Here is a 19698-nt window from a genome sequence, read left to right as displayed (position 1 = left end):
TCTTGCTCTGTCACCCAGGCTGGAGTGCAGTGGCTGGATCTCAGGTGACTGCAAGCTCCGAATACCGGGTTCAAGGCATTCTCCTGCCTCAGCCTCCCAAGTAGGTGGGAATACAGGCACCCGCCACCTCGCCCAGCTAGTTTTTTGTATTTTTTTAGTAGAGACAGGGTTTCACCGTGTTAGCCAGGATGGTCTCGATCTCCTGACCTCATGATCCACCCGTCTCGGCCTCCCAAAGTGCTGGGATTACAGGCTTGAGCCACCGCGCCTGGCCTAGATGCAGAAATCTTTGACATAATATTAGCAAAACAAATTCAACAGCACATCAAGAAAATACATCATGATCAAGTGGGATTTATCCCAGGGATGCAAGGATGGTTCAACAAATGCAAATCAATAAAATTATACATCACGTCAACACGATGGAGGACAAAAGCCATATGATTATCTCAGTAGAGAAAAAGCAACTGATAAAATTCAGCAACCTTTGTTTCCAGAAGTGCTTTTGAAAGCATAAAATTCAGTATCCCTTCGTGATAAAAATGCCCAACAAATTAGGCATAGAAGGAACAGCCTCAACCTCCTGGGCTTAAGCAGTTCTCCCACCTCAGCCTCCTGAGTAGCTGGGGCTATAGGTGGATGCTGCCACACCTGAATAATTTTTTAAATTTTTTGCAGAGATAGGATCTTGCTATATTGATTGCCCAGGCTGGTCTTTAACTCCTGGCCTCATGTGACCCTCCTGCAGTCCTTCCACCTTGACCTCCCAAAGTGTTGAGATTATAGGCATGATCCACTGTACCCAGCCTCTAAAATTTTTGTGGAACCACAGAGACCCCTAATAATCGAAGCAATTTGAACAAAAAGAATAAAGCTGGAGGCATCATACTACCTGACTTCAAAATATATTATAGGCTGGACACAGTGGCTCATGCCTGAGCAACTTAGTGAGATCTCATCTCTACAAAAAATTTAAAAAATTAGACAGGGATGATGGTATGCATCTGTGATCCCAGCTATTTGGGAGGCTGAGGCAGGAGGATTGTTTAAGTACAGGAGTTTGAGGCTGCAGTGAGCTAAGATTGGACCACTACACTCCAGCCTGAGCAACAAAGTGAGATCCTGTCTCTAAAAACCCACAAATGTATATATATACACACATACACATATGTACATATATACATATATGTGAGTTTTTAATATATACATGTATAGGTATATAAAATTCTAGTAACCAAAACAACAGACAGCATGGTATTGGTATAAAAACAGACAGACACATAGAGTAATGGGACAGAACAGAGAACTCAGAAATAAACCCACGTATTAACAACCAATTGATTTTTGACAGAGGTGCCAAGGACACACATTGGGGAAAGGATATCTTGTTCAACAAATAGTCCTGGGAAAACTGGATATTTATACACAGAAGAATGAAACTAGAGCCCCTGCCTCTCATCATATAAAAAAATCAACTCAAAATGGGTTAAAGACTTAAATGTGAGACCTAGAACTATAAAACTACTGGGAAGAAACATAGGGGAAACACTCTAGCATATTGGTCTAGGCAAAGATTTTTTAGCTAAGACCCTACAGGCAGAGGCTACAAAACCGAAAATAGACAAATGGGATTATATTAAGCTAAAAAGCTTCTGCACAGCAAATGAAACAACAAAGTGAAGAGAGAACCCATTGAATGGGAGAAAATATTTGCAAAATATGTGTCTTGTGACAAGAGACTAGTATCCATAATACACAATGAATTCAAACAACTCAATAGCAAAAAAACCTACACAGCCCCATTAAAAAGTGGGCAAAGGATATCCAGACATAAAAATGACTAACAGATATGTGAAAAAATGTTCAACATCACTAATTATTAGGGAAAGGCAAATCAAAACCACAATGAGATATCATCTTACCCCAGTTAAAATGGCTGTTATCAAAAAGGCGAAAAGCAACAGATGCTGGCGAGTGTGTGGAAAGAAGAGAACTCTCATATGCTATTGGAGGGAATGTTAAGTAGTACAGCCATTATGTAAAACAGAATGGAGATTTCTTAACAAACTAAAGATAAAACTACTATATGATCCAGCAATCCCACTACCGGGTATTATTTATCTAAAGGAAAGAAAATTAGTATATTAAAGGGATACATGCACTCCCATGTTTATTGCAGGACTGTTCAAAATAGCAAAGATACGGAATTAACCTAAGTGTCTATCAACAGATGAATGGATAAATAAAATGTCATATATTTATGCAGTAGAAAATACTATTTGGCCTTAGAATGAAATCGTGTATTTTACAGCAACACGGATAGAACTAGAGGTCATTATTATTTATTTATTTATTTTTTATTTTTTTGAGATGGAGTCTCACTCTGTCACCCAGGCTGGAGTGCAGTGGCCGGATCTCAGCTCACTGCAAGCTCCGCCCCCCGGGTTCACGCCATTCTCCTGCCTCAGCCCCCCGAGTAGCTGGGACTACAGGCACCTGCCACCTCGCCTGGCTAGGTTTTTTTTGTATTTTTTAGTAGAGACGGGGTTTCACCATGTTAGCCAGGATGGTCTCGATCTCCTGACCTCGTGATCCACCCGTCTCGGCCTCCCAAAGTGCTAGGATTAGAGGCTTGAGCCACCGTGCCTGGCCACAAGGTCATTATTTTAAGTGGAATAAGCCAGGCATAGATAAATATTGCATATACTTAATCAAATGGGGGAGCTAAAAAAGTTGATCTCATGAAGATAGGGAGCAGAATGATAATTACCCGAAGCTGGGAAGGATGTGGTTGTAGGACAAGTGAGGGGATGAGGAGAGGTTGATTAATGAGTATATACACACAGCTAGATAGAAGGAACAAATTCTAATGTTCCATTGTAGAGTAAGGTGACTATATTTAACAACAATGTATTGTATATTTAAAAATAACTAGAAGTGAGGCTTTAAAATGTTCTTGACACATAGAAATGATAAATGCTTGTGATGATGGATATCCTAAATACCTTGACTTGGTCACTATACATTCTGTGCATGTAACAAATACAGGTATTCCATAAATATGTACAAACTTTATCAATAAAATATTTTTTAAAAAGATGTGCTTCTGATCATCTTTCTTTTCCTAGGCTCTACTCCCTTAAGATAAGGCAAAGGATCCAGTTTATCAGATAAATTGCAGAAGTCAGAGATCTCACCCAGTACTAAGTTCTAGTGATAATTTAGGAATAAAGAGTCAAGAGGTACAGTCAGGTAGGGAGAGTTGGGGACGTTTTGTATGACTCCCCAAGTTCTTTCTTCCCTCATTGAACATGTGCACTTGGGCCTATAGTAATGGATGAGGTCTCTAACAGAGCCTTCCAGGGTCGCCTGACAAAACTTGGACAGTGTTTGGGTTATGAAACATTTCTTTTTTATACCCTGATACTTGTATAGCTTATGCAACATTCTTGAGGGAACCATGGACACAAAAGAAGGCATTTTCAGTACAAACCAGTCTTAACAACTTTCTCCCCTGCTTTTATCTCCTATTTCAAAGGTCTAGATTTTACCAGAGCTGCTAGCAACAACCAGGGAATATAATTTTTTGTTATTTTTTCTTTGACCTAGTAATCCCTGTTAGTCCCCATGACTATTTCCCCGAGTCTAAATCTGTTTCCACCAAGTTCAGTTGGTAAGGCTTGCCCCATGATTTGCCTCAGAGCTTTTTGCCATTTTATACCAAGGACGAATAGGTAGTCATCCTGTCATTAGTTCCTCTTAGTTTTCCATCCTCTTCTTTTTCTTGCTATAAAGTGCCTTAACCATTATGATTTGTCAGTCTCATTTGACATTCTTGTGTAACTTGGTGCTTTTTGACTCACTTGCACTTAACTCTCCTTCCCCTCCCAACTTTTAAAATGTGACTAGAATCCATTGAGTTAATAAACCCCATCTATACTTAGACTTGTTAGTTAAGAGATTAGATAGAATATTTTGAGACTGGCTTTCTCTTAGAAAAAGACACTGGTTTTCCTCTGGCCTGCAGGCCATGGCTGTTCATTCTCTCATATTCCGTGTATCTCTGAGTTGGGAGGTAGGGTTAATGTCTAACAGTCTTCACTGTCACTTCTTGAATATTCCTCCTCCACTTTCATGCAAAAACTTCTGCTCTTTGAGGTTTATACCACTTTCTACCCATAATCATTACTCATCTACCAACCCTCATTTACCACCCTCATTTATTGCAGCATATGGGCCTCATCTCCTTTCAGAGTCCCATCATCAACCTGGATGTCTTCAGTATGACCCACTTGATACCTGGCTATCTGGTTTCCTGACATTTTTGTTCATTCATTCTTTCAAAACTTCATTCATATACACACATGCATTTATTTATGCATTTGTTGAAAAAGATTTTTTGAGCACCTACAATGTAATATTCCAAACTCTATGCTAGAATTAGAGATGCAAGGGTAAAAGAATAAGAGAAGACAGAAAACCAAACGTGGTCCTGGAAGTTACAGTGTAGTGAGGGACAAAGACATGGAACCAATGGTTATTGAGCTGAAACCTCATGTGAGGAGTTAACTGGATGGAGAAAGGAGTCAAGAGAGTTCTAGGTAGAGGAGGCAGCATGTCAAAGGCACAGTAAGGCGAGGGAGAATGGTCCATTTCAGGGATTGAAGAAGGCTGGATTGGAACATAGGGAAGGAGGGAATGTGTGTTACAAGCTGGAGCCAGAAAGGTAGGTAGGGTCCAAACCATACAAGATCTTTTTTTTTTTTTTTGAGATGGAGTTTCACTCTGTTGCCAGGCTGGAGTGCAGTGGTGTGATCTCAGCTCACTGCAACCTCTACCTCCCGGGTTCAACCGATTCTCCTGCCTCAGCCTCCCAAGTAGCTGGGACTATAGGTGTGTGCCACCACACCCAGCTAATTTTTGTATTTTTAGTAGAGATGGGGTTTCACCATGTTGGCCAGGATGGTCTCGATCTCTTGATCCACCCACCTCGGCCTCCCAAAGTGCTGGAATTACAGGCATGAGCTACCGTGCCTGGCCCATACAAGATCTTTTTGTTTGTTTTTGTTTTTTTGGGGGGGAGAGGGACAGAGTCTTGCTCTGTCACCCAGACTGGAGTGCAGTGGCACAATCTCGGCTCACTGCAAGCTCCGCCTCCTGGGTTCACGCCATTCTTCTGCCTCAGCCTCCCGAGTAGCTGGGACTACAGGTGCCCGCCACCACGCCCGGCTAGTTTTTTGTATTTTTAGTAGAGACAGGGTTTCACCGTGTTAGCCAGGGGGGTCTCGATCTCCTGACCTCGTGATCCGCCCGCCTTGGCCTCCCAAAGTGCTGGGATTACAGGCGTGAGCCACTGCGCCCGGCCAAGATCTTTTTAAGTTATGTTAAAGATTTTGGTTTTCATTCTAAGAGGCCTGGGAAGCCATTGAAAATTTTGTTTAAATTTTTAAAACTTACTTTTCAAAAGAAAATAATACAAGTACATTATACAGATTCAAAAGATATAAAAGGATAGGCTGGGCACAGTGGCTCATGCCTGTAATCCCAGCACTTTGAGAGGGCAAGGAAGGCGGATCACGAGGTCAGGAGTTCGAGACCAGCCTGACCAACGTGGTGAAACCCTGTCTCTACTAAAAATACAGAAATTAGCCGGGCGTGGTAGTATGCACCTGTAATCCCAGCTACTTAAGAGGCTGAGGCAGGAGAATCACTTGAATCTGGGAGGTGGACATTGCAGTGAGCCGAGATAATGCCACTGCCCTCCAGCCTGGGTGATAGTGAGACTCTGTCTCAGAAATAAATAAACAAATAAACACATAAATGGATAAAGAACAAATAAGTCTCCTACTTTCATCTTCAGTCACCTAGCTTCCCCTCCTAAAGTTTCATGAATATTCTTCCAAAAATAGCCTATATATGCATATATATATATAATTCTCCCCCCCAACAAATTGTAGCATGCTATACATACTGCTCTGAACCTTTTTCTTCCCCACATAATATATCCTGGATATCATTCTATGTTAGAACTATACAGAGTGGCCTTATTTATTTCAGCAGTTGCATGAATCTTCCTTCTTTCCTTCGTTTATTTATTTGTTTATTTTTAAATTTTATTTTTTTTAAGACGGAGTCTCACTCGCTGTCGCCCAGGCTGGAGTGCAGTGGCGTGATCTTGGCTCACTGCAAACTCCACCTCCCAGGTTCATGCCATTATCCTGCCTCAGCCTCCCAGATAGCCAGGACTACAGGCGCCCACCACTACGCCTGGCTAATTTTTTGTATATTTTAGTAGAGACGGGATTTCACTGTGTTAGCCAGGATGGTCTCGATCTCCTGACCTCGTGATCCACCCATCTCCCAAAGTGCTGGGATTACAGGTGTGAGCCACCGTGCCCAGCCTGTTTATTTATTTATTTATTTATTTATTTAATTTTTTTTTAAGGTGTGCACTTTTATTCAACTGGTCTCAAGTCAGTGTACAGGTAAGACCTGGCTGCCTCCACCCACTCCTAGGGAGACCAAAAGCCTTCAGACACCAAGTTAGGGGACAAAAAAGAGGGGGCATGAAGGCTCATCATTCAAAATAAAACAAAATAAAAAAGTATTAAGGCGAAGATTAAAAAAATTTTGCATTACATAATTTACACGAAAGCAATGTTATCACCTCCACTGTGTGGACTTGGGAGAGGACTGGGCCATTCTCCTTAGAGAGAAGTGGGGTGGCTTTTAGGAGGGCGCGGGACTTCCTGTAACAATGCATCTCATATTTGGAATGACTATTAAAAAAAAAGAACAATGTACAATCAAAGTCCTCCGCCACATTGTAGAACTTTGGGGGATGCTCGCTCCAACCGACTGCTGTCACCTTCACCATTCCAGTTTTTAAATCCTGAGTCAAGCCAAAAATAAAAACCAAACCAAAACAAAAAAAAAAACAAATAGGCCGGGCGTGGTGGCTCAAGCCTGTAATCCCAGCACTTTGGGAGGCCGAGACGGGCAGATCACGAGGTCAGGAGATCGAGACCATCCTGGCTAACACGGTGAAACCCCGTCTCTACTAAAAAATACAAAAAACTAGCCGGGCGAGGTGGCGGGTGCCTATAGTCCCAGATACTCGGGAGGTTGAGGCAGGAGAATGGCGTAAACCCGGGAGGCGGAGCTTGCAGTGAGCTGAGATCGCGCCACTGCACTCCAGCCCGGGCAACAGAGCGAGACTCTGTCTCAAAAAAAAATAATAATAAAATAAATAAAGCCATGCCAATCTCATCTTGTTTTCTGTGCAAGTTAGGTTTTGTCACGAAAGGGTGTAACGCAACTAAGTCACAGTCCGCTTAGAAGCATTTGCGGTGGACGATGGAGGGGCCAGACTCGTCATACTCCTGCTTGCTGATCCACATCTACTGGAAGGTGGACAGCGAGGCCAGGATGGAGCCGCGGATCCACACAGAATACTTGCACTCAGGAGGAGCAATAATCTTGATCTTCATCGTGCTGGGTGCCAGGGCAGTAATCTTCTGCATCAGGTTGGCAATGCCAGGGTGCATGGTGGTGCCACCAGACAGCACTTTGTTGGTGTACAGGTCTTTATGGATGTCCACTTCACACTTCATGATGGAGTTGAAGATAGTTTCGTGGATGCCACAGGACTCCATGCCCAGGAAGGAAGGCTGGAAGAGAGCCTCAGGGCAGCGGAACCGCTCGTTGCCAATGGTGATGACCTGGCCATCGGGCAGCTCATAGCTCTTCTCCAGGGAGGAGCTGGAAGCCACCGTGGCCATCTCCTGCTCGAAGTCCAGGGCAACGTAGCACAGATTCTCCTTGATATCACGCATGATTTCCTGCTCGGCCGTGGTGGTGAAGCTGTAGCCGCGCTCAGTGAGGATCTTCATGAGGTAGTCAGTCAGGTCCCTGCTAGCCAGGTCCAGACGCAGGATGGCGTGGGGGAGGGCATACCCCTCATAGATGGGCACAGTGTGGGTGACCCCGTCACCGGAGTCCATCACGATGCCAGTGGTATGGCCAGAGGCGTACAGGGACAGCACAGCCTGGATGGCCACGTACATGGCTGGGGTGTTGAAGGTCTCAGACATGATCTGGGTCATCTTCTTGCGGTTGGCCTTGGGGTTCAGGGGGGCCTCAGTCAGCAGCATGGGGTGCTCCTCAGGAGCCACATGCAGCTCATTGTAGAAGGTGTGGTGCCAGATCTTCTCCATGTTGTCCCAGTTGGTGACGATGCTGTCTGTGCTCGATGGGGTACTTCAGGGTGAGGCTGCCTCTCTTGCTCTGGGCCTCGTCGCCCAACATATGAATCCTTCTGACCCATGCCCACCATCATGCCCTGGTGCCTGGGGTGCCCCATGATGGAGGGAAAGATGGCCCGGGGGGCATCGTCGCCCGCGAAGCCGGCCTTACACATGCTGGAGCCGTTGTCGACAACGAGCGTGGCGATATCATCTTCCATGGTGAGCTGGCGGCGGGTGTGGATGGGCGGCGGAGCGGCGAAGGCGAGGCTCTGTGTTCGCAGTGGGGACGCGGTCTCGGCAGTCTATTTATTTTTTATTTATTTTTTTGAGACAGAGTCTCACTCTCTCGCTCAGGCTGGAGTATGGTGGTACAATCTCGGCTCACTACAACCTCTGTCTTCCGGGTTCAAGTGATTCTCTTGCCTCAGCCTCCGCCAGTTGCTGGGATTACAGGCGTGCACCACCATGCCCAGCTAACTTTTTGTATTTTTAGTAGAGACGGAGTTTCCCTATGTTGGCCAAGCTGGTCTTGAACTCCTGACCTCAAATGATCCACCCGCCTCAGCCTCCCAAAGTGCTGGGATTACGGAAGTGAGCCACTCCTCCCAGGCTTCTATAGTTTATTTAACCAGTTATCAACTGATGACTGTTTAAGCTGTTTCCAATTATTTTCTAACTCAAACATTATGCCGTGAATATTTTTGATATTGTGTCACATAGTGCTAGTTTATTTGTACAATAAATTCCAAGTTTAGCTACCTTTATTTTATATAGGCTGAATTTTTCTTCAGAGCATTTATATTAGTTTCCAATCCTATATGTTTATTGTCTTTTAATCTCTGTCTCCCCCATCTAAGTTATAAACTCTACCAAAGTAATGCCCAGCATGCAGCAGGTGCTCAAAAATACTTGTTGAATGGATGAATGAATAAGAAGATAAGGATGATAGCCAGGAGGGAAGTAGGGTTGCTTCAATTTTGAAAAGAATGGAGTTCATTGAGGTTGCTCATGCTTGAGGCAAGAGAACCACTAGAGGGCAGGAGTTCAAGACCAGCCTAGACAACATAGTGAGACCTCATCTCTACAAAAAAAAAAAAAACATAAAAAAATAGCTGGGTGTAGTGGCACACATGTGTAGACCCAGATATTTGGGAGGCTAAGGTGCGAGGACTGTTTGAACCTAGGAGTTTGAGGCTGCAGTGAGCTGTGATTGCACCACTACACTTCGGTGTGGGTGACAGGATGAGACTGTTTTTTTTTTTTTTTTTTTTTTTTTGAGACGGAGTCTTGCTCTGCCACCCAGGCTGGAGTGCAGTGGCCGGATCTCAGCTCACTGCAAGCTCCGCCTCCCAGGTTTATGCCATTCTCCTGCCTCAGCCTCCCGAGTAGCTGGGACTACAGGCGCCCGCCTCGTTGCCCGGCTAGTTTTTTGTATTTTTAAGTAGAGACAGGGTTTCACCGTATTAGCCAGGATGGTCTCGATCTCCTGACCTCGTGATCCACCGTCTCGGCCTCCCAAAGTGCTGGGATTACAGGCTTGAGCCACCGCGCCCAGCCGAGACCCTGTCTTAAAGAAAAAAAAGAGGCTGGGTGCAGTGGCTCACACCTATAATCCTAGCACTGTGGGAGGCTGAGGCGGGTGGATCATGAGTTCAGGAGTTTAAGACCAGCCTGGCCAATATGGTGAAACCCCATCTCTACTAAAAATATAAAAATTAGGCAGGCGTGGTGGCGCACACCTGTAGTCCCAGCTGCTTGGGAGGCTGAGGCAGAAGAATCGCTTGAACCTGGGTAGCAGAGGTTGCAGTAAGCCAAGATTGTGCCACTGCACTCCAGCCTGCGTAACAGAGTGAGACTCCGTCTCAAAAAAAAAAAAAAAGAAGATTTGAGGGTGGCTACTGTGGGAAATGAAATAAATAATGAAGGTAGAAACTCGCAGAATAGCCAGGAAGCCCACTGCTGATAAGAATGGAGACCATTAGGGTGAGATCAGTCTGTGAGGTTGGATTATCTTTTTTCCCAGCTCTCAGAACAGATTCATCCATGATTGCCATTTTCCCAGATAGCTAGGGCAAAGGAATGGAGAATATCAGTACTGGAGAGGTTGAAGTGATGGACTCTAGAATTGGCGCTGCATAAGGACAGATATGAAGATGAATCTGAAACATATCTTCTTTCTCTTCCTGAATAATCTCATCTATGCCCATAGTTTTAGTTTCCTGTGGGAAGAAAGAGAGAGCAAAGTTCTTCTTTAAAAGAACTTTGAAAAGAGTTCTTTTCACTGGTCTGGTTTGAGCACATAGATCCTGGTCTGGAGACTGATAAGAGATGAGTCTGGAGACAGAGTCAGGCCATGCCACACAGAATTTTGGAGGCCACTGTGTGAGGTTCAGGAAGGTCTCCTAAGTACCGTATAATCAAGGTCTGCTCTGTTAAGTGGTTTTACTTTTATTTCTTGTAACAGGAAGGTAAAGAATTAGGGTGTTTTAATTGTCACTGAAAGGCAGCAGGGAAGCAGCCTGGGCCGGAAATGTGGATCCACATTTGAGAGCAGTGGAAGTTTACATAGAATTAGAAGCCATCATATGGTTGAAGTTATACAGGGGAAAAAAAAACTATAGTTCACTGTGCTGAATCACTTTTATTTTTTAAAAACAGATAAAGCTTACAATCACTTTTAATTCTTAGCATGTTCTTTCTAAGCCTCTGGGCCTTTGTTTGAGTATTCTAGTTTCTACCTCCTACCTGTTTTGATTTATTTTCCTCTCAAAATTTCACGTTCCCAAGGACACCAGATTTGCCTGGTTTATACCTATCTGTTAAATGGAGATAATTTTAGGGCATTCGGATGGGCTATACCAAATATGCCACGTAATTCATTTTAAGTAAGAAATAGCCCCATAACTCATCATCCTCTGACAGTAGTCAAACTGTAAGGAGAATTTGAGCAAGCAAGACTTTTTTTTTTTTTTTTTTTTTTTTTTTTTTGAGACAGAGTCTTGCTCTGTCACCCGGGCTGGAGTGCAATGGCACAATCACGGTTCACTGCAACCTCCACCGCCTGGGTTCAAGCAATTCTGCTGCCTCAGCCTCCTGAGTAGCTGGGATTACAGGTGCCCACCACCATGCCCGGCTAATTTTTGTATTTTTAGTACAGACAAGGTTTCACCATGTTGGCCAGGCTGATCTCAAACTCCTAACCTCAAGTAATCTGCCCACCTCGGCCTCCCAAAGTGCTGGGATTACAGGTGTGAGCCACTGCCCGGCCAATTTTTTAACTTTTATTTTAGGTTCGGGGCACATCTGAAGGTTTGTTATATAAGTAAACTCATGTCACAGGGGTTTGTTATACAGATTATTTCATCACCTAGGTATTTATTTATTTTTTTTTTTGAGACGGAGTCTGTCTCTGTCGCCCAGGCTGGAGTGCAGTGGCCGGATCTCAGCTCACTGCAAGCTCCACCTACCGGGTTTACGCCATTCTCCTGCCTCAGCCTCCTGAGTAGCTGGGACTACAGGCGCCCGCCACGTCGCCCGGCTAGTTTTTTGTATTTTTTAGTAGAGACGGGGTTTCACCGTATTAGCCAGGATGGTCTCGATCTCCTGACCTCGTGATCCGCCCGTCTCGGCCTCCCAAAGTGCTGGGATTACAGGCTTGAGCCACCGCGCCCGGCCTGAAATCTTTGTTTCTATGTTCCTAGGATGGTATTGCCTAGGTTGTCATTGTCTTCCAAGGTTTTTATAGTTTTGGGTTTTACTTTTAGGTCTTCAGTCCATCTTGATTTGATTTTTGCATATGGTATAAGGAAGGGGTCCAGCTTTAATCTTTTGCATATGGCTAGCCAGTTATCCCAGCACCATTTATTGAATAAACTGTCTTTTCCTCATTGCTTGTTTTTGTCAGCTTTGTCAAAACTCAGATGTTCGTAGGTGTGTGGCTTTGTTTCTGGCCTCTCTATTTTGTTCCATTGGTCTATGTGCCAATTTTTGTACCATTACCATGCTATTTTGGTTGCTGTAGCCCTGTAGTATAGTTAGAAGTCGGGTAACCTGGTACCACCAGCACTGGTCTTTTGGCTTAGCATTGTCTGGGCTATTTGGGCTGTTTTTTGGTTCCATAATGAATTTTCAAATAGTTTTTTTTTTTTTTTTTCTAGTTCTGTGAAGAATGTCATTGGTAGTTTGATAGGAATGGCATTGAGTCTGTAAATTGATTTGGGTAGTATGACCATTTTAATGATATTGATTCTTCCTATTCATGAGCATGGCATGTTTTTCCATTTATTTCTGTCTTCTTTGATTTTTTTCAGCAGTGTTTTATAATTCTCATTGTAGAGCTCTTTCCCCTCTCTCTCTGGAATACATGTATTCCTAGGTATTTTATTCTTTTTGTGGCAATTGCAAATGGGATTGCCTTTCTGATTTGGCTCTTGGCTTGGGTGTTGTTGGTGTGTAGGAATGCTAGTGATTTTTGCACACTGATTTTGTCTCCTGAAACTTTGCTGAAGTTGTTTATCAGTTGAAGGAGCTTTTGGACCGAGACTATGGAGTTTTCTAGATATAGAATCATGTTGAATGCAAACAGGAATAGTTGGACTTCCTCTCCTCCTATTTGGATGCCCTTTCTTTCTCTTGCCTGATTGCTATGGCTAGGATTTCTAATACTGTGTTGAATAAGATTGGTAAAAGAGGGAATCCTGGTCTTGTGCTGGTTTTCAAAGGGAATACTTCCAGCTTTTGCCCATTCAGTATGATGTTTTTTTTTTTGTTTTGTTTTGTTTTTGCCGTTTCTTTATGCAGTTTAATAGAAAAACAACAAAACACAACACGCACAAAGAAAACACATAGAAAATAATAGCAAACACAACACAGGCTTGGGGAGATGGCAGGCGAGCCTGAGCTGGGTGCTACTTGGTGCTGCTCTTTGGAAGAGGTCGGTAGACCCCGACCACCACAGTGTGGTTCCTCTCATAGGGCTCCAGGGTCAGCTGCTCTTCGGGCTTCAAGTTCTCCTGCTGCAACTTCCTCACCTCAGAAGCAAACACAGCCTCGGCAGATGCGGTGGAGTCGATGCAGTTGGCCTTGATGGAGATCAGTATGATGTTTGTTGGTTGTGGGTTTGTCATAAATGGTTCTTATTACTTTGAGTTATGTCCCTTCAATATCTAGTTTATTGAGAGTTTTTAACATGAAGGGATGTTGAATTTTATAGAAAGCCTTTTCTGTACCTATTGAGATAATCATGTGGTTTTTGTCTTTAGTTCTTTTTATGTGATGAATCACATTTATTGATTTGTGTATGTGACCCAAACTTGCTTCCTGGGGATGAAGCCCACTTGATTGTGGTGGGTTAGCTTTTTGATGTGCTGCTGGATTCAGTTTGCAAGTATTTTGTTGAGGATTTTTGCATTGATATTCACCAAGGATATTGGCCTGAGGTTTTCTTTCTTAGTTGTGTCTTTGCCCAGTTTTGGTATCAGGATGATGCTGGCCTCATAGATTGAGCTGGGGAGAAGTTCCTCCTCTTCAATTTTTTGGAATAGTTTTAGTAGGAAGGTACCAGCTCTTCTTTGTACGTCTCGTAGAATTCAGCTGTGAATCCATCTGGTCTTGGGCTTTTTTTGGTTGGTAGGCTATTTATTACTGATTCAGTTTTAGAGCTCATTATTGGTCTGTTCAGCGAATCAGTTTCTTCTTGGTTCAATCTTGGGAGGGTGTATGTGTCCAGGAATTTATCCATCTCTTCCAGGTTTTCTAGTTTGTATGCATAGAAGTGTTTATAGTAGCTTCTGATGGTTATTTTTATTTCTGTGGGGTCAGTGATAACATCCTCTTCATCATTTCTAATTGTGTTTATTTGGATATCCTCTCTTTTTCTTCTTTATTAGTTAGTGGCCTATCTTATTAAATTTTTCAAAAAACCAACTCCTGGATTTGTTCATCTTTTGAATGCTTTTTTTGTGTCTTGGTTTCCTTCAATTCAGCTCCAATTTTGGTTATTTCTTGTCTTCTACTAGGTTTGTCTTCTACTAGATTTGTTCTTGCTTCTCTTCAGTTGTGATGTTAGGTTATTAATTTGAGATCTTTCTAACCTCTTGATGTGGGTATTTAGTGCTATGAACTTCCCTTTTAACACTGCCTTAACTGTGTCCCAAAGATTCTGGTATGTTGTATCTTTGTTCTCATTAGTTTCAAATAACTTCTTGATTTCTGCCTTAATTTCATTATTTACCCAAAAGTCATTCAGGAGCATGTTGTTTAATTTTCATGTAATTGCATGGTTTTGAGTGATTTTCTTAGTTTTGACTTCTGTTTTCATTGTGTTGTGGTCTAAGGGTGTTTTCATTGTGTTGTGGTCTAAGAGTGTGTTTGGTATAATTTTGGTTCTTTCCTTTTTTTTTTTCTTTTTTTTTTTTTTGGAGACGGAGTTTCACTCTTTTTGCCCAGGCTGGAGTGCAGTGGCACAATCTCGGCTCACTGCAACCTCTGCCTCCCAGGTTCAAGGAATTCTCCTGTCTCAGCCTCCTGAGCAGCTGGGCTTACAGGTGTGTGCCACCATGCCCGGCTAATTTTGTATTTTTAATAGAGATGGGGTTTCACCATGTTAGCCAGGCTGGCCTTGAACTCCTGACCTCAGGTGATCTGCCTTCCTTGGCCTCCCAAAATGTTGGGATTGCAGGTGTGAGCCACCACACCTGGCCTTAATTTTGGTTCTTTTGCATTTGCTGAGGATTGTTTTATGTCCAATTATGTGGTCAATTTTAGAGTATGCCATGTGTCTATGAGAGGAATGCATATTCTCTTGTTTTTAGTTGAAGAGTTCTGTAGAGGTCTGTCAGATCCCTGTGATCCAATGTTGAGATCAGGTCCTGAATATCTTTATTAATTTTCTGCCTCAATGATCTGTCTAATACTATCAGTGGAGTGTTTAAGTCTCCCACTATTATTGTGTGGGAGTCTACGTTTCTTTGTAGGTTGCTAAGAACTTGCTTTATGAATCTGGGTGCTCCTGTGTTGGGTCCATATATATTTAGGATGGTTAGGTTTTCTTGTTGAATTGAACCCTTTACCATTTTGTAATGCCTTTCTTTGTCTTTTTTGATCTTTGTTGGTTTAAAATCTCTTTTGTCTGAAATTAGGATTGCAACTCCTACTTTTTTTGGTTTTCCATTTGCTTGGTAGACTTTCCTCCATCCCTTTATTTTGAGCCAATGAATGTCATGTGTCCCTCATCCTTACCAGTGAGAAGAGAGAAAACAGAATGCCACTGGGTCTTGCTTTTTTATCCAGGTTGCCACTTTGTGCCTTTTAAGTGGGGGCATTTAGCCCATTTTGTAAGTGTTTTTTTTTTTTTTTGAGACGGAGTCTTGCTCTGTTGCCCAGGCTGGAGTGCAGTGGCCGGATCTCAGCTCACTGCAAGCTCCGCCTCTCGGGTTCACGCCATTCTCCTGCCTCAGCCTCCCGAGTAGCTGGGACTACAGGCGCCCGCCACCACGCCTGGCTAATTTTTTGTATTTTTTAGTAGAGACGGGGTTTCACCTTGTTAGCCAGGATGGTCTCGATCTCCTGACCTCGTGATCCGCCCGTCTCGGCCTCCCGAAGTGCTGGGATTACAGGCTTGAGCCACCGCGCCCGGCCTGTAAGTGTTTTTTATCCCTAGCATCGATCATACTTTCTAACATGGTAAATGTTTGTTGATTTCGTATATGTTTACTTTCATCTCTTGCCCATTTATAGACATTTTGGTTGTTAACCCGACTATGTGTGCACTTTTATATTTAGCTTTTTACTCTTAGGGTTACATTGTAAACAATTTTCCATCTTGCCACCTGGTCTTTATAATGATCTTTTAATGATAGTTGTTAAGTTGCTATGCCATAATTCACTTAACCATTACCCCAGGAAGAACTAATAGAATAGAATATACAAAGGTAGAATGGCCTGCCTTGTTAATGAATTCTCAACTACAGGAAGTAATTTAAAAGACTGGAAAATACTTTGAATTGTTTTAGAGGGCATTTTAGCTCCAGATGGGAATTGAACTAAATATATTTTAAAAATCTTTCTTTCCCTGAAATTTGGGAATTCTCCTATGTTTTGTGGCCTCTGTAAGTGAATGTGAACCCTGTGTGTTTGAGTATATAAATTTCAAAATGTTAAAGACATCACTCTCACAAATATAAAGGAAATGTTTGTCCGAGATTTAACTCATGAATGAGGGAATCAGTGGGCAGTAAAACTACTTTTGAGAAACACAAATTTTTGTTGTCAGTCAGGAAAATAATGATGAAATAAGTTTGTAAATTAGATGTGAAATATTAATATCTTACAGAACACTGAAACTAAAACATTGGAAGTTATGTATATTATTTTTGTTTTGTTTTATTTTTTTGAGACAGGATCTTACTGTCTCCCAGGCTGGAGTGTGATGGCATCATCATAGCTTAACGCAGCCAGTATCTCCCAAGCTCGAGCAATCCTACTGCCTCAGTCTCCTGAGTAGCTGGGACTGCAAGTGCACACCACCACACCTGGCTGATTTTTTTAAGTTTTTGGTAAAGACGAGGTCTTGCTGTGTTGCCCAGGCTGGTCTCAAACTTCTGAGCTCAAACAATTCTCTTGTCTCAGCTTTCCAAAGTGTATGGGAGTGAGCCATCATGTGCAGCCAGAGGTTATATTTTATACAGGACAGAAAAAAATATATATATGTATATGATATATAGATATGATATATATAAATCAAAATCATTTATAACTTATCAATATTCTATAAGTTAACATCTAAATTTAGGCTCTACTCAGTAGTAAATAGTGAATGAAACAAAGGTACATTCTCTTAGACTAGAGGTTGGCAAGCTTTTTCTTAAAGGGCCAGATAGTAAATATTTTAGGCTTTGTGAGCTGTAAGTTGTATTACAACTACTTAACTCTGCCATGGTAGAGCAAAGGCAACTATAGATAACACATACATAAATGAGTTCCAATAAAAAATTTATTTACAAAAACAGGCAGCAGTCTAAATTGGTCCCTGGGCTATACTGTATGTCCCCTGGTTTATTGAATCTGTAGTAATATCCCTTCTTTCATTTTTTTTTTTTTTTTTTTTTTGAGATGGAGTCTCATCCTGTTACCCAGACTGGAGTACAGTGGTGTGATCTCGGCTCACTGCAACTTCCGCCTCCTGGGTTCAAGCGATTCTCCTGCCTCAGCTTCCCAGGTAGCTGCAATTATAGGCACACGCCACCATGCCCAGTTAATTTTTGTATTTTTAGTAGAGGTTGGGGTCTCACCATGTTGGCCAGGCTCGTCTTGAACTCCTAACCTCAAGTGATCTGCCTGCCTTGGCCTCCCAAAGGCTGGGATGACAGGTATGAGCCACTGTGCCTGGCCCCTTCTTTCATTCTTGATTCTGGTAACTTGACTGCTCCCTTTTTTTTTCCTGTGGTCAGTCGGACTAGAGCTTTATCAGCTTTACTGATCTTTTGACCAACCAGATTTTTGTTTCATTGATTTTTCTCTATTGTTTTTTGTTTGATTACTCTTATCTTTATCATTTCTTTCCTTTACTTACTTTGGGGTTTACTTTACTCTTTTTTTTTTCCAGATTTTATGATGGAAGGAAAGATCATTGATTTTTTTTTTTAGTCAAAGTTTGTCTTTTATTTTTCCAGATCTTTTTATTTTATTTTATTTATTTTTTCGAGACAGAGTCTTGCTCTATTGCCCAGGCTGGAGTGCAGTGGCATGATCTTGGCTCACTGCAACCTCCCCCTCCCGTTTCCAGCAATTCTCCTGCCTCAACCTCCTGAGTAGCTGGGATTACAGATGTGCACCACCACATCTGGCTAATTTTTGTATTTTTAGTAGAGACGGAGTTTTACCATGCTGGACAGGCTGGTCTCGAACTCCTGACCTCAAGTGATCCATCCGCCTCAGCCTCCCAAAGTGCTGGGATTACAGGCATGAGCCACCACACCTGGCTTAGATCTTTTTGAATCCAGGTAATATATGTGGACAAACAAAAATAGCTTCTTTTTTTTTTTGAGATGGAGTCTCGCTCTGTCGCCCAGGCTGGAGTGCAGTGGCCAGATCTCAGCTCACTGCAAGCTCCGCCTCCTGGGTTCCCGCCATTCTCCTGCCTCAGCCTCCCGAGTAGCTGGGACTACAGGCGCCCGCCACCGCGCCCAGCTAGTTTTTTGTATTTTTTAGTATAGACGGGGTTTCACCGTGTTAACCAGGATGGTCTCGATCTCCTGACCTCGTGATCCGCCTGTCTCGGCCTCCCAAAGTGCTGGGATTACAGGCTTGAGCCACTGCGCCCGGCCAGCTTCATTGTTAAAAATATAAATAAGAACATAATATATAGATTTTCTGCAACTTGCGTTTTCACTTAAGTCGTCAAGGGGATATTTCTATGACTGTATATAAAATTCTATGCCATTTCTTGGCCGGGCGCGGTGGCTCAAGCCTGTAATCCCAGCACTTTGGGAGGCCGAGACGGGCGGATCACGAGGTCAGGAGATCGAGACCATCCTGGCTAACATGGTGAAACCCCGTCTCTACTAAAAAATACAAAAAACTAGCCGGGCGAAGTGGTGGGCGCCTGTAGTCCCAGCTACTCAGGAGGCTGAGGCAGGAGAATGGCGTAAACCCAGGAGGCGGAGCTTGCAGTGAGCTGAGATCCGGCCACTGTACTCCAGCCTGGGCGACAGAGCGAGACTCCGTCTCAAAAAAAAAAAAAAAAAATTCTATGCCATTTCTTTCAAATGGTACATAGTATTCTATAGTAACTGTTTCCATATTGACAGACATTTAGATTCTTCAGCTATTTCACTAATACAAACCATATTATGGTGAACATTCTTACAAGTGAGAAGGTTTCTAGATAGAGGTGCACTTATTAAACATCTCCTCTTTGATGGTCAAAAGAAATAAACTACTTTTGCATGTTTACCACACTAACTACATTTCATGACTCTTTCTTTTAAAATTTTAATTTTATTAATTTTATCTTTTATAGAGATGGGGTCTCACTGTGTTGCCCAGTCTGGTCTTGAACTCCTGGGCTCAAGTGGTCCTCCCACCTCATCTTACCAAAGTGCTGGTATTGTAGGCATGAGCCACCATGCCCAGCTTGATGACTTTGTTATAAATTTTCTTTTGTTGTTTAAGGGCTGAACTTTGGGGAAAAGCTTCCCACATTCCTTACATTCATAAGATGGATTTTCTGATTTTCAGCAAGGCCTTGGCTGTACCTGAAAGCTTTCCCACATTTCTTATAGTGAAAGGTTTTTTGTTTTTTTGTTTTTTCCCCCCAGTATGAATTCCTTGATGTCCAGTAAGAGTTGAGCTCTTTGTAAAGGCTTTCCTACAGTCATTGTCCTGATAGGGTTTATTTCCACTATGAGTTTTCTGATGCCCAGCAAATCTTTCTATACCTGAGAAAGATTTC

The 19698-nt window shown here is 42.7% G+C and overlaps 1 protein-coding gene and 1 pseudogene across 16 annotated transcripts in view; one reads left to right on the top strand and one right to left on the bottom strand.

Moving 5' to 3' along the window:
* Positions 1 to 19698, top strand: part of KIAA0319L (KIAA0319 like) — a 132386-nt gene that overhangs the window by 32297 nt on the left and 80391 nt on the right. The window lies entirely within an intron of this gene.
* LOC108537258 (actin, cytoplasmic 1-like) lies at positions 7232 to 8589 on the bottom strand (annotated as a pseudogene). The gene has a single exon (XR_001887740.1). The product of XR_001887740.1 is annotated as an actin, cytoplasmic 1-like (transcript).

The sequence above is a fragment of the Rhinopithecus bieti genome, unplaced genomic scaffold (assembly GCF_001698545.2).
Source record: "Rhinopithecus bieti isolate Rb0 unplaced genomic scaffold, ASM169854v2 scaffold_13029, whole genome shotgun sequence".
In the NCBI taxonomy this organism is placed as follows: domain Eukaryota; kingdom Metazoa; phylum Chordata; class Mammalia; order Primates; family Cercopithecidae; genus Rhinopithecus; species Rhinopithecus bieti.
This window is presented reverse-complemented; position numbering and strand designations above follow the sequence as displayed.